This window comes from Crassostrea angulata, chromosome 8, assembly GCF_025612915.1.
Source record: "Crassostrea angulata isolate pt1a10 chromosome 8, ASM2561291v2, whole genome shotgun sequence".
NCBI lineage: Eukaryota > Metazoa > Mollusca > Bivalvia > Ostreida > Ostreidae > Magallana > Magallana angulata.
Window position 1 is genome coordinate 52,142,552 of NC_069118.1, and position 11,689 is coordinate 52,154,240.

Below are 11,689 nucleotides of genomic sequence, written 5' to 3' on the forward strand. Positions count from 1 at the left end.
GTGTATTGACATTATATCTGTAAAATGAATTTTGTAATTAATTATATACGTGTACACATATCACTATGATAAACTATTGACTTAATTGCTATATATTCTGCTTTGTAACGACTCACAGGATGATTTGTTTATTGGGTTGTATATGTTTTATACCCATTCCCCCTCTTCTCTCCAATTTATAAGTCTCAAATCAGTGTATGACTCCTTTTTATTTTTTAACATAAATGATTTTCAAATTACATGTTGAATATATAACACTTTTGATTGGCAATTTTGACAAAATTAATGTAACGTTATAAATTCTATGTAACATTGGCATTTTTTTTTATTATAATCTAAAACTATTACGTTAAATATCAATATTTTATACTATTCGACTTTTCCCATCAGTTATTTTGATTTATCATTAATTATATGGGGCCTATGTCCGAAAAGTTTTTATGTGAAAATTATGAAAGTTTGACAACTAGAGATTCTACCCTCACCATATATTGATCCGGAGTACTTTTTCAACGTTGAAAATTGAGACCAAAAGTCGTGATATTTATACCCGGGGTCATTTTTCAAAAGCTTGAAAATAGTTTTCTGAACTCTGATGACCTTAACGCATTTAAGTTTGAGCTTGTTCAAAATTAACTCCAATAACTGAGTTTTGAACTGTTTTTTTTACTGGAACTTCAAATTGTTCAACACGGTTTAATGTACATTTATATCCTTTATGTCCCTTTACATATACGGACGTGGCTGTGTTGTTTTAAACCCCTGTCACACCTGGCTGGCTGACAACGCACTAGAAACGCCGTGGGAGCGCGGTACAAACGCTAATAAACACAGAGGAAACACCAAGAGAGCGCGATGATCGCAGCAACAGCTCTCGGGGGTCGCTGTGTGAACGCAGCAAAACAAAAAACAACTCGTTCAAACGCTGTGAGTGCATAATGATAGTGCAATAAAGACGCAGTGAGATCCCAAAGGACTCCAAGAGGTCTCCGTGCAAGTGAGGAAGGTATATTGCTACATAAGTAAGGAAAAATGACTACAGAAAAAATTAAATTCACCGCGTTCATCATATAGTTTTTTGTTAGGTTGTCATCAAGGGTTTGACTCTGTTAAACTAAATAGGGTACATGTACATTCAGCTTAACTTAACAATGATAGTGGTAGACTATTGGTTAGTAACTCTGACAATTTTCAGAACAGACATTTATTGTTTCCGAGCCCGATGTTTATCACTCTATTTAAGTTAAATGGATGTATTACAAGTATAAGAGAACCTATTTTTTCACCTTTTTTTTCCTAACTGTAGTTTTTACAATGGTGGTTGTGCACCACTAGTAGGTGCCATGAGAATTTCAGCCCACAGGGATAGAGCCTCCGATGTTTTCGAGCCAAATGTTCTTTTACATTTTTTAACATATATAAAAACACTGTTTAAGGTCGGCACCGCTTGATAAATTCACAACAGTAATGTCCACACGAAATATTTATGCACGTTGGTTTATTTCAATTTTAATTCCCTTTGTGTACTGTAGGGTCTGATTCTGCTTAACTAGTGAGGGTACATGTACTTTCAGCTGAACTTAACAGTGGTAGTGCTAGTCTATTGGTAATTAACACTGAAAAGTTCAGTCCCAAAAACCAGACATTCAATGTTTCCGAGCCCGATGTTTATAGTTATATTTATGTTTATGAGATGTATTAGGGTCATTATCAAAATATGCAGCCTTTTGTGTCAGTGTCAATTTAAAGGGGGAAAAATAATGTTCTGGGGAATATATACAGTACCATTGGATTTTAGAAACTTAAACCCATATTGTTGATTAAATAAATCGACAATTTTACTGCTTAAAGTATAAAAAAAATATTATTTGTTATGAGATTTCAGTGAATTTATGTTGTCATTAAATTTTTCCAACGTCTTTAACCTACAATATCTTCAATAATATTGATGTTTTATTCAAAAAATCGCCGTTAATTTTCAAAACAACATTCATATTTTAATTTCTGCTATGCTCCTTAACAAGTTCTCTTTTAAAAACAATGAATTTGATGAGATATATGCTTGTACAAAAAATTTTTGTCATTGGTGTTACAAGGCAAATTATATAAAAATATCTTAAAATACATCAAGTAAATAATATTGTACTACAGTTGGAATCCCCCAGTTCATAGGGACATCATTCCCTGCTTCTAAAAAGATAAATGTATCAGTGATGACATCGTTGTGATAGAAAATATGGCAGAAAATGTTAGTATGCTCCGAAAAATACAATGTAAACTGTGTCAGTGGGATAACGTGCTATTTAAGGTTTTCTGTTATGAAAGAACAAAAAAGTTTTTCACATAAATGAGGAATGTTTATCACATTATAACATAGGCTATGTAGCTTCGTGTAGTATCTGTTCTCTTGGGTCATACTGCTACATTTACTATGGATACATCAGTGGTATAACGGTCAGTGGTGTAACCAAAAATTGTTGTTACACCACTGAAAAAACTGTTACACCACATGACATTATTTAATTATTTTACTTTTTCTTCCATTTCATTTATATTTTGAGCATTTTGAACAATTGTTATTTATCAATTTTACAAGTTAGACACTGTCGTAATAAAGAAAGCTTGACTATTTAATTGCAATTGTGTTTTCTTAATCTGGAAAATGAGACCTGTTACACCATTGACATTATTTGAAACACCATTGACATTTTGTATGCTCTAATTATGTTTTACCCATTTAAATACTTGATCAAAAGATAAAAGTAAAAACTAATTTATTCTAATAAAGAAATGAAATTATCCACATCATATTTTTATTAAAAAATCAAATTTTTTAATGACTTATAGTGTACAATAATATATGTTATTCCACTGACATTTCACATTCCCTATTATGTTATACTAAAATCTTTCAAATACTTAAAGGTAACAAATGCTAGCTGAGCTTCAAAAAACATACATAGACAAAGAGGAAGTGTATATGCACTGTATGCATAGATTTTGGAGAAAATTGGAGAAATTTCAATTTTATTATCCAAAGTGTATGATTGATATGAGCTGGTATAGTATTGAAGATGTTGTTTGTGAGATTGATGAGCCGAAGAAAGTTCGAACTCGGTACAAGGTGGATAAAAGTGTGTGGATGCCAATAGTAAAAAATATAACATTAAAGAATGAGTGAATTCATGTAAAAAAACGTCTACATGCCATTTTTGTGTCAGTGGTGTAACACTGATTATAAGTGGTGTAACAGTGTGTCTATCTTCAGATTATGAAAGAAGGAGGCACGAAAACTTTTATTTAAGATCAAATTTATCATGTTTTAAATGCAATCAAAAAAAGAAATTAGTTTATTTTACAAAATTTAACACGCTTATCTCTTATCTATTATCGCTAGGTCAGTGGTGTAACTTTTAGTCAGTGGTAAAACATAATAATCAGTGGTGTAACGTGTACATTTTTCTCCAAATAAAATTAACTGACAATGATTCATGTATATTTGAAAACACCAGTGCATTTACAATAATGTCTTTTTTATGCTCCATTAAAAGAAAAATCCAGTTGTGTTCTTTTTAATACTCAAATTAAAAATTTGTTGAGTAACATCAAGACTTTGTCTCAAATGTTATGTTGGTCACTATGTAAATGTGTCAAATATTTTCTGTTATCTAATTCTAATAACTTTAAATGAAGTTTGTTGATATAAACTTTATGTCCATCATTTTAAAAGAATTATTTTATTTTATTTAAGAATTTTTTCCTATACTATATGCCTGTTACACCACTGACAAAATTTTCACAGTTCATTTAATTTTAGTCTAATTATCAACCAAATGGTAGATTCCAATGTTTGCAAATTTTTAGATGTTATACTTCATTGTTTGTTAAATGTGTTTTTTGCAATCAAAGTAATTTTTTCACCAATAATTTTCTCATGTTTTACATATTTTAAAAGTCTGCATATTTTGATAATGACCCATTACATGTATAGAAAGACCTAAATGTTTTAAAGAAGAAGTTGTATAAACACAATATATCGACAGTGTAAGACCAATTGCGGATGACTCTGACAATTTCATCTCCAGCGTAAGGTGTTTCGATGTTTCAGAGCCCGATGTTTTAATTGTCTTTTTCCCTACACAAAGTTTTTTCCATGGTAGCTGTCCACAACTAGTAAGTGCCATGAGAACATCAGCCCACGGAGTAAGAGCCTCCGATGTTTTTGAGTCAAGTCTTCTTTCATCTTTTAAGAAGTTGTATCAACACAATATGTTGACAATGTTAGAGCAGTTGCGGGAGAACCTAACAAAATCATCTCCTGGGTATGGTGTTTCGATGTTTCGGAGCCCGATGTTTTTATTGGGTTTTTTTTCATTTACTGTTATTTTTACAATAGTAACTCTCCACCACTAGTAAATGAACACTTCAGCTAACGGGGTAAAAGCATCTGTTGTTTTCGAGTATAATGTCCTCTTTCCTTTTTTTTAACATATATATAAACAAGACTGTACAAGGTCGACACCGTTTGATAAACACAGCACTAATGTCGACAAGAAAGATATATACGTTGGTGTTTTTCATTTTTAATTTCCTTGGTGTACAGTAGGGTCTAATTCCGTTAAACTAGAAATGGTGTATGTACTTTCAGCTTAACTAAACAGTGATTGTGCTACACTATAGGAAAGTAACACTGAAAAATTCGGTCCCTAAAGAACAGACATTCAATGTTTCCGAACCCAATGTTTATAATTCGATTTAGGTTAAATAGATGTATTACTGGGAGGCATATATCTTTTAAAAAAGAAGTTGTATCAACACTATATGTTGACAGTGTCAGACCACTTGGGGGTGAACCTAACGATTTCATCTCCTGGGTATGGTGTTTTGATGTTTCGGAGCCCGATGTTTTTATTGATTTTTTCCCTTGCTATAGTTTTTACAATGGTAGCTGTCCACCACTAGTAAACGAAAACTTCAGCCCACGGGGTAAAAGCCTCTGTTGTTTTGGAGTACAATGTCCTCTTAACTTTTTTAACATATATAAAAACAACATTGTACAACGTCGACACCACTTGATAAACACAGCACTAATGTTGACACGAAAGATATATACGTCGGTGTATTTCACTATTAATTCCCTTGGTGTACAGTAGGGTCTTATTCCGTTTAACTACATAGGGTACATGTAATGTTAGGTTAACCTAACAGTGATAGTGTTAGACAATTGTTTACTAAAACTAAAAGTTTCAGTTTCAGTCCTCACAGAACGGCTATTCAATGTGTCCGAGCCCGATATTCATAATTGTATTTATGTTAAAGAGATGTGTTACAGGAGGGCCAATATCTTTGAAAAAAGAAATTGTATCAACATGATATGTCTACAGTGTCAGACCACTTGGGGCCGAACTGAATAATATCAGTTCCGGGGTAGGGTGTTTTGATGTGTAGTAGCCAGATGTTTTTATTGTTTTTTCCCTAATTATAATTTTTACAATAGTAGCTGTCCACCACTAATAAGTGGCATGAAAATTTCAGTCCACGAGATAAAATCCACCGTTGTTTTCGAGTACAATGTTCTTTAACCTTATTTTGACATATATAAAACAATAAGGCACAAGGTCGACCCCGCTTGATAAACACAGCACTAATGTCGACACAAAAGATATATACGTCGGTTTATTTCATTTTTAATTCCCTTGGTGTACAGTAGGGTCGTACACTGTAAAACTGTAAAAAGTACATGTATTTTCAACTAAACGTACCAGTGAGAGTGCTAGTCTTTTGGTTATAACACTAAACATTTAAGTCCAAAGAGAACATTTTACGGATAATGGTTCGATGTTTCCAAGCCTGATGTTTATAATTCGATTTAGCTTAGGTTGTCCATCCAAAACTATCATATTTCATATCTAATAGATTGCAAGTTTGATCACTAAAATCTTAGTGTGATTTTAACGAGTTTATTAAATAATTAAGTCTCACCTTTTAAATCTTTCAAAAATTTAATTTTGATAAATTTATCATATGTTGAAGTTAACATTGAGGTCTACGGGAAAAATGCATTTTTAAATATATTTCTTTAGTACAAGTAATTTTCTCACATTTCTCTTGGTAAAAAGTTGCAAAAGCTTTCTCCGTCTTCGAATATACTAAAATAATTCATAGTTTACCATATTTTTTTTTTCAGAAAATGATTTTTTAAAATTTTCCTAAAGGGCAGACAACTCTTAAAAAAGTTTTAAGTGCAAAACGTTTATTTAATTAACTACATACATACACCCAAGTTTGGTTTATGTCAGTCTCATAATAGCTTCAAAATATGTATCTGATGTAGTATAGATCAATCAAAATTGTTAAATTCACCTTAGTTATGGATGGACTACCTTAAATAGATGTATTAAAGGAGGGCCAATATCTTTTTAAAAAAGATTGTATCAACACAATATATTGACAGGGTCAAACCACTTGCGGGTGAACCTAATAATTTCAGCACTGGAGTAGGGTGAATCGATTCTCCGGATCTCTATGGGTTTTTTGTGTGGTTTTTTTCCCTAACAATAATTTTTACAATAGAAGGAGGCATGAAAACTTCAGCCAACGGGGTAAGAGCCTCCGTTGTTTCCAAGTACAATGTTCTCTAACTTTTTTTAACTTATATAAAAACAACACAGCAAAATGTCGACCGACACCACTTGATAAACACAGCACTAATGTCGACACTAAAGATTGGTTTTTTTTTCATTTTTAATTCCCTTGGTGTACAGTAGGGTCTGATTCTGTTAAGCTATATAGAGCATTTGTACTTTCAACTGAACTTAACAGTGATAGTGCTAGACTTCTGGTTACAAACACTGAAAAATTCAGTCCCAAGAGAACGGACATTCATTGTTTTCGAAGCCCGATCTTCATATTTGTATTTATTTTATATAGATGTATTACAGGAGGGCCTATGTCTTTCTAAAAAGAAGTTGTATCAACACAATATGTTGACAGTGTCATAATACTTGCGGATGAAACTAACAAGATCATATTCAGGGGAGGGTGTTTCGATGTTTCAGAACCTATTTCTTTAATTGCTCTTTTTTTCCCAAACGATAATTTTTACAATGGTAGCTGTCCAACACTAGTATGTTCCATGAAAACTTCAGCCCACAGAGTAAGAGCCTCCTTTGTTTCCGGGTTTTATGTTCTTTAACCTTTTTTAAACATATATGAAATTAACGATGTTAAAAGTCGACACCACTTGATAAACACATCACTAATGTCGACACAAAAGATTCATATGTCAGTGTATTTTATTTTTAATTCCCTTGGTGTATAGTATGGTTTGATTCTGTTAAACTACATAGGGTACATGTACTTACAGCTTAATTTAACAGTGATAGTGCTAGACTTCTGGTTACAAACCCTAAAAGAATCAGAACCAAGAGAACGGACATTCATTGTTTTCGAAGCCCGATTTTCATAATTGTATTTATGTTAAACAGATGTATTACAGGAAAGCTTATATTTTTAAAAAGTTGTATCAACACAATATGTTGACCGTGTCATACCAGTTCCTGATGAACCTAACAATATCTTTTTTGAGGTATAATGTTTTGATGTTTCAAAAACCCGATGGTTTTATTGTTTTTTTCCTAACTATAATTTTTACAATGGTAGCTGTCCACCACTGGTAGTTGCCATAAAAACCCAAGCACACGAGATAAGAGCCTCCAATGTTTTCGAGTCAAATGTTCTTTTACCTTATTTTAACATATATAAACACAACATTGTAAAATGTTGATGCCACTTGATAAACACAGCACTAATGTCGACACGAAATTTATATACACATCGGTTTATTTCGTTTTTAACTGCCTTGGTGTACTGTAGAGTCTGATTATGTTAAACTAGATAGGATACATTTACTTTCAGGTACCTTAACAGTGATACGCAGCACTGTTAAGGCTTACTACGAAAATATCAGCGGATTTAAATGTTCATACACCGATGCATCTATCAATACAAAATATTTATGTAAAATTATTCTTTCATGATATAAAAATGATATCAAATAAAACAGTATAGTAAATGCAACTGTGTATTACACTTAGAGAACTTTAGTCCATATTGAAAGAGTCTCCGATGTTTTCGAGTCAGGTGTTCATTTTGTAAAATGTCGACATCGCTTGATAAACACAGCCTTAATGTCGATACAAAAGATGTGTACGACGGTGAGTTTCAATTGTAATTCCCTTGGAGTACAGTAGGATCTGATTCTGTTAAACTAAATATGATAAATGTACTTTTAAGTTTACCTACCAGTGATAGTTTTAGACAATTGGTTACTAACACTGAAAATTTCAGTCCCCACAGGAGGGAAATTTAATGTTTTGGGGCCCGATGTTCATATTTGTATTTATTTTATATAGATGTATTACAGGAGGGCCAAAATCTTTTTAAAAAGAAGTTGTATCAACACAATATGTTGACACTGTCTTAATACTTGCGGGTGAAACAAACAATATCATCTTCAGGGGAGGGTGTTTCGATGTTTCGGAACCTAATTTTTTTATTGTTTTTTTCCAAAACCATAATTTTTACAATGGTAGCTGTCCAACACTAGTAGGTTCCATGAAAACTTCAGCCCACAGAGTAAGAGCCTCCATTGTTTCCGGATACTATGTTCTTTAACTTGTTTTAAAACATATATAAAATGAACAATGTTAAAAGTCGACACCACTTGATAAACACATCACTTATGTCGACACGAAAGATTATATGTCGGTGTATTTTATTTTTAATTCCCTTGGTGTACAGTATGGTTTGATTCTGTTAAACTACATAGGGTACATGTACTTACAGATTAACTTAACAGTGATTGTGCTAGACTTCTGGTTACAAACACTAAAAAAATCAGTACCAAGAAAACGGACATTCAATCTTTTCGAAGCCCGATCTTCATAATTGTATTTATGTTAAACAGATGTATTACAGGAAAGCTTATATTTTTTTAAAAAGAAGTTGTATCAACACAATATGTTGACAGTGTCATACCAGTTCCGGATGAACCTAACAATATCTTCTCCAAAGTATAGTGTTCTAATGTTTTTCAAAACCCGATGGTTTTATTGTTTTTTTTTCCTCACTATAATTTTTACAATGGTAGCTGTCCACCACTGGTAGTTGCCATAAAAACCCAAGCACACGAGATAAGAGCCTCCGATGTTTTCGAGTCAAATGTTCTTTTACCGTGTTTTAACATATATGAACACAACATTGTAAAATGCTGATGCCACTTGATAGACACAGTACTAATGTCGACACGAAATATATATACACATCGGTTTATTTCGTTTTTAATTCCCTTGGTGTACAGTAGAGTTTGATTATGTTAAACTAGATAAGCTACACGTACTTTCAGGTACCTTAACAGGGATACGCAGCACTGTTAAGGCTTACTACGAAAATATCAGTGGATTTTAACGTTCATACGCCGATGCATCTATCAATACAACATATTAATGTAAAGTTATTCTTTCATAATATAAAAGTGATATCAAATAAAACAGTATAGTAAATGCAACTGTGTATTACACTTAGAGAACTTCAGCACATAGTGAAAGAGTCTCCGATGTTTTCGAGTCAGATGTTCATTTTGTAAAATGTCGACATCGCTTGATAAACACAGCCTTAATGTCGATACGAAAGATATGCACGTCGGTGAATTTCAATTTTAATTCCCCTAGAGTACAGTTGGATCTGATTCTGTTAAACTAAATATGATAAATGTACTTTTAAGTTTACCTACCAGTGATAGTTTTAGACAATTGGTTACTAACACTGAAAATTTCAGTCCCCACAGGAGGAAAATTTAATGTTTCGGAGCCCGATGTTCATAATTGTATTAATTTTATATAGGTGCATTACCGGAGGGCAGGTGAAACTAACAATATCATCTTCAGGGGAGAGTGTTTCGATGTTTCGGAACCTAATTTTTTTTATTGTTTTTTCCCAAACCATAATTTTTACAATGGAAGCTGTCCAACACTAGTAGGTTCCATGAAAACTTCAGCCCACAGAGTAAGAGCCTCCTTTGTTTCCGGATACTATGTTTTTTAATGTTTTTTTAAACATATATATAATTAACAATGCTAAAAGTCGACACCACTTGATAAACACATCACTAATGTCGACACAAAAGATATATATGTCGGTGTATTTTATTTTTAATTCCCTTGGTGAACAGTATGGTTTGATTCTGTTAAACTACATAGGGTACATGTACTTACGGCTTCACTTAACAGTGATAGTGCTAGACTTCTGGTTACAAACCCTGACAAATTCAGTACCAAGAGAACTGACATTCATTGTTTTCGAAGCCCGATCTTCATAATTGTATTTATGTTAAACAGATGTATTACAGTAAAGCTTATATTGTTTTAAGAAAAAGTCGTATCGAGACAATATGTTGACAGTGTCATACCACTTCCGGATGAACCTAACAATATCTTTTCCGAGGAATGGTGTTTTGATGTTTCAAAACCCGATGGTTCTATTGTTTTTCCTAACTATAATTTTTACAATGGTAGCTGTCCACCACTGGTAGTTGCCATAAAAACCCAAGCACACGAGATAAGTGCCTCTGATCTTTTCGAGTCAAATGTTCTTTTACCTTGTTTAAACATAAATAAATACAACATTGTAAAATGTTGATGCCACTTGATAAACACAGCACTAATCGGGACACGAAATATATATACACATCGGTTTATTTCATTTTTAATTCCCTTGGTGTACAGTAGAGTTTGATTCTGTTAAACTAGATAGGCTACATGTACTTTCAGTTACCTTAACAGTGATACGCAGCACTGTTAAGGCTTACTTTGAAATTATCAGTGGATTTAAATGCTCATAAACCGATGCATCTATCAATACAAAATATTTATGTAAAGTCATTCTCTCATGATATTAATGTGATATAAAATGAAACAGTATAGTAAATGCAACTGTGTATTACATTTAGAGAACTTCAGCCCATAGTGAAAGAGTCTCCGATGTTTTCGAGTCAGATGTTCATTTTGTAAAATGTCGACATCGCTTGATAAACACAGCCTTAATGTCGAAACCGAAGATATGTACATCGGTGAATTTCAATTTTAATTCCTTTGGAGTACAGTAGGATCTGATTCTGTTAAGCTAAATATGATAAATGTACTTTTAAGTTTACCTACCAGTGATAGTTTTAGACAATTGGTTACTAACACTGAAAATTTCAGTCCCCACAGGAGGGAAATTTAATGTTTCGGAGCCCGATGTTCATAATTGTATTAATTTTATAGGTGCATTACCGGAGGGCAGGTGAAACTAACAATATCATCTTCAGGGGAGGGTGTTTCGATGTTTCGGAACCTAATTTTTTTTATTGTTTTTTCCCAAACCATAATTTTTACAATGGAAGCTATCCAACACTAGTAGGTTCCATGAAAACTTCAGCCCACAGAGTAAGAGCCTCCATTGTTTCCGGATACTATGTTTTTTAATGTTTTTTTTAAAGATATATATAATTAACAATGCTAAAAGTCGACACCACTTGATAAACACATCACTAATGTCGACACGAAAGATATATATGTCGGTGTATTTTATTTTTAATTCCCTTGGTGTACAGTATGGTTTGATTCTGTTAAACTACATAGGGTACATG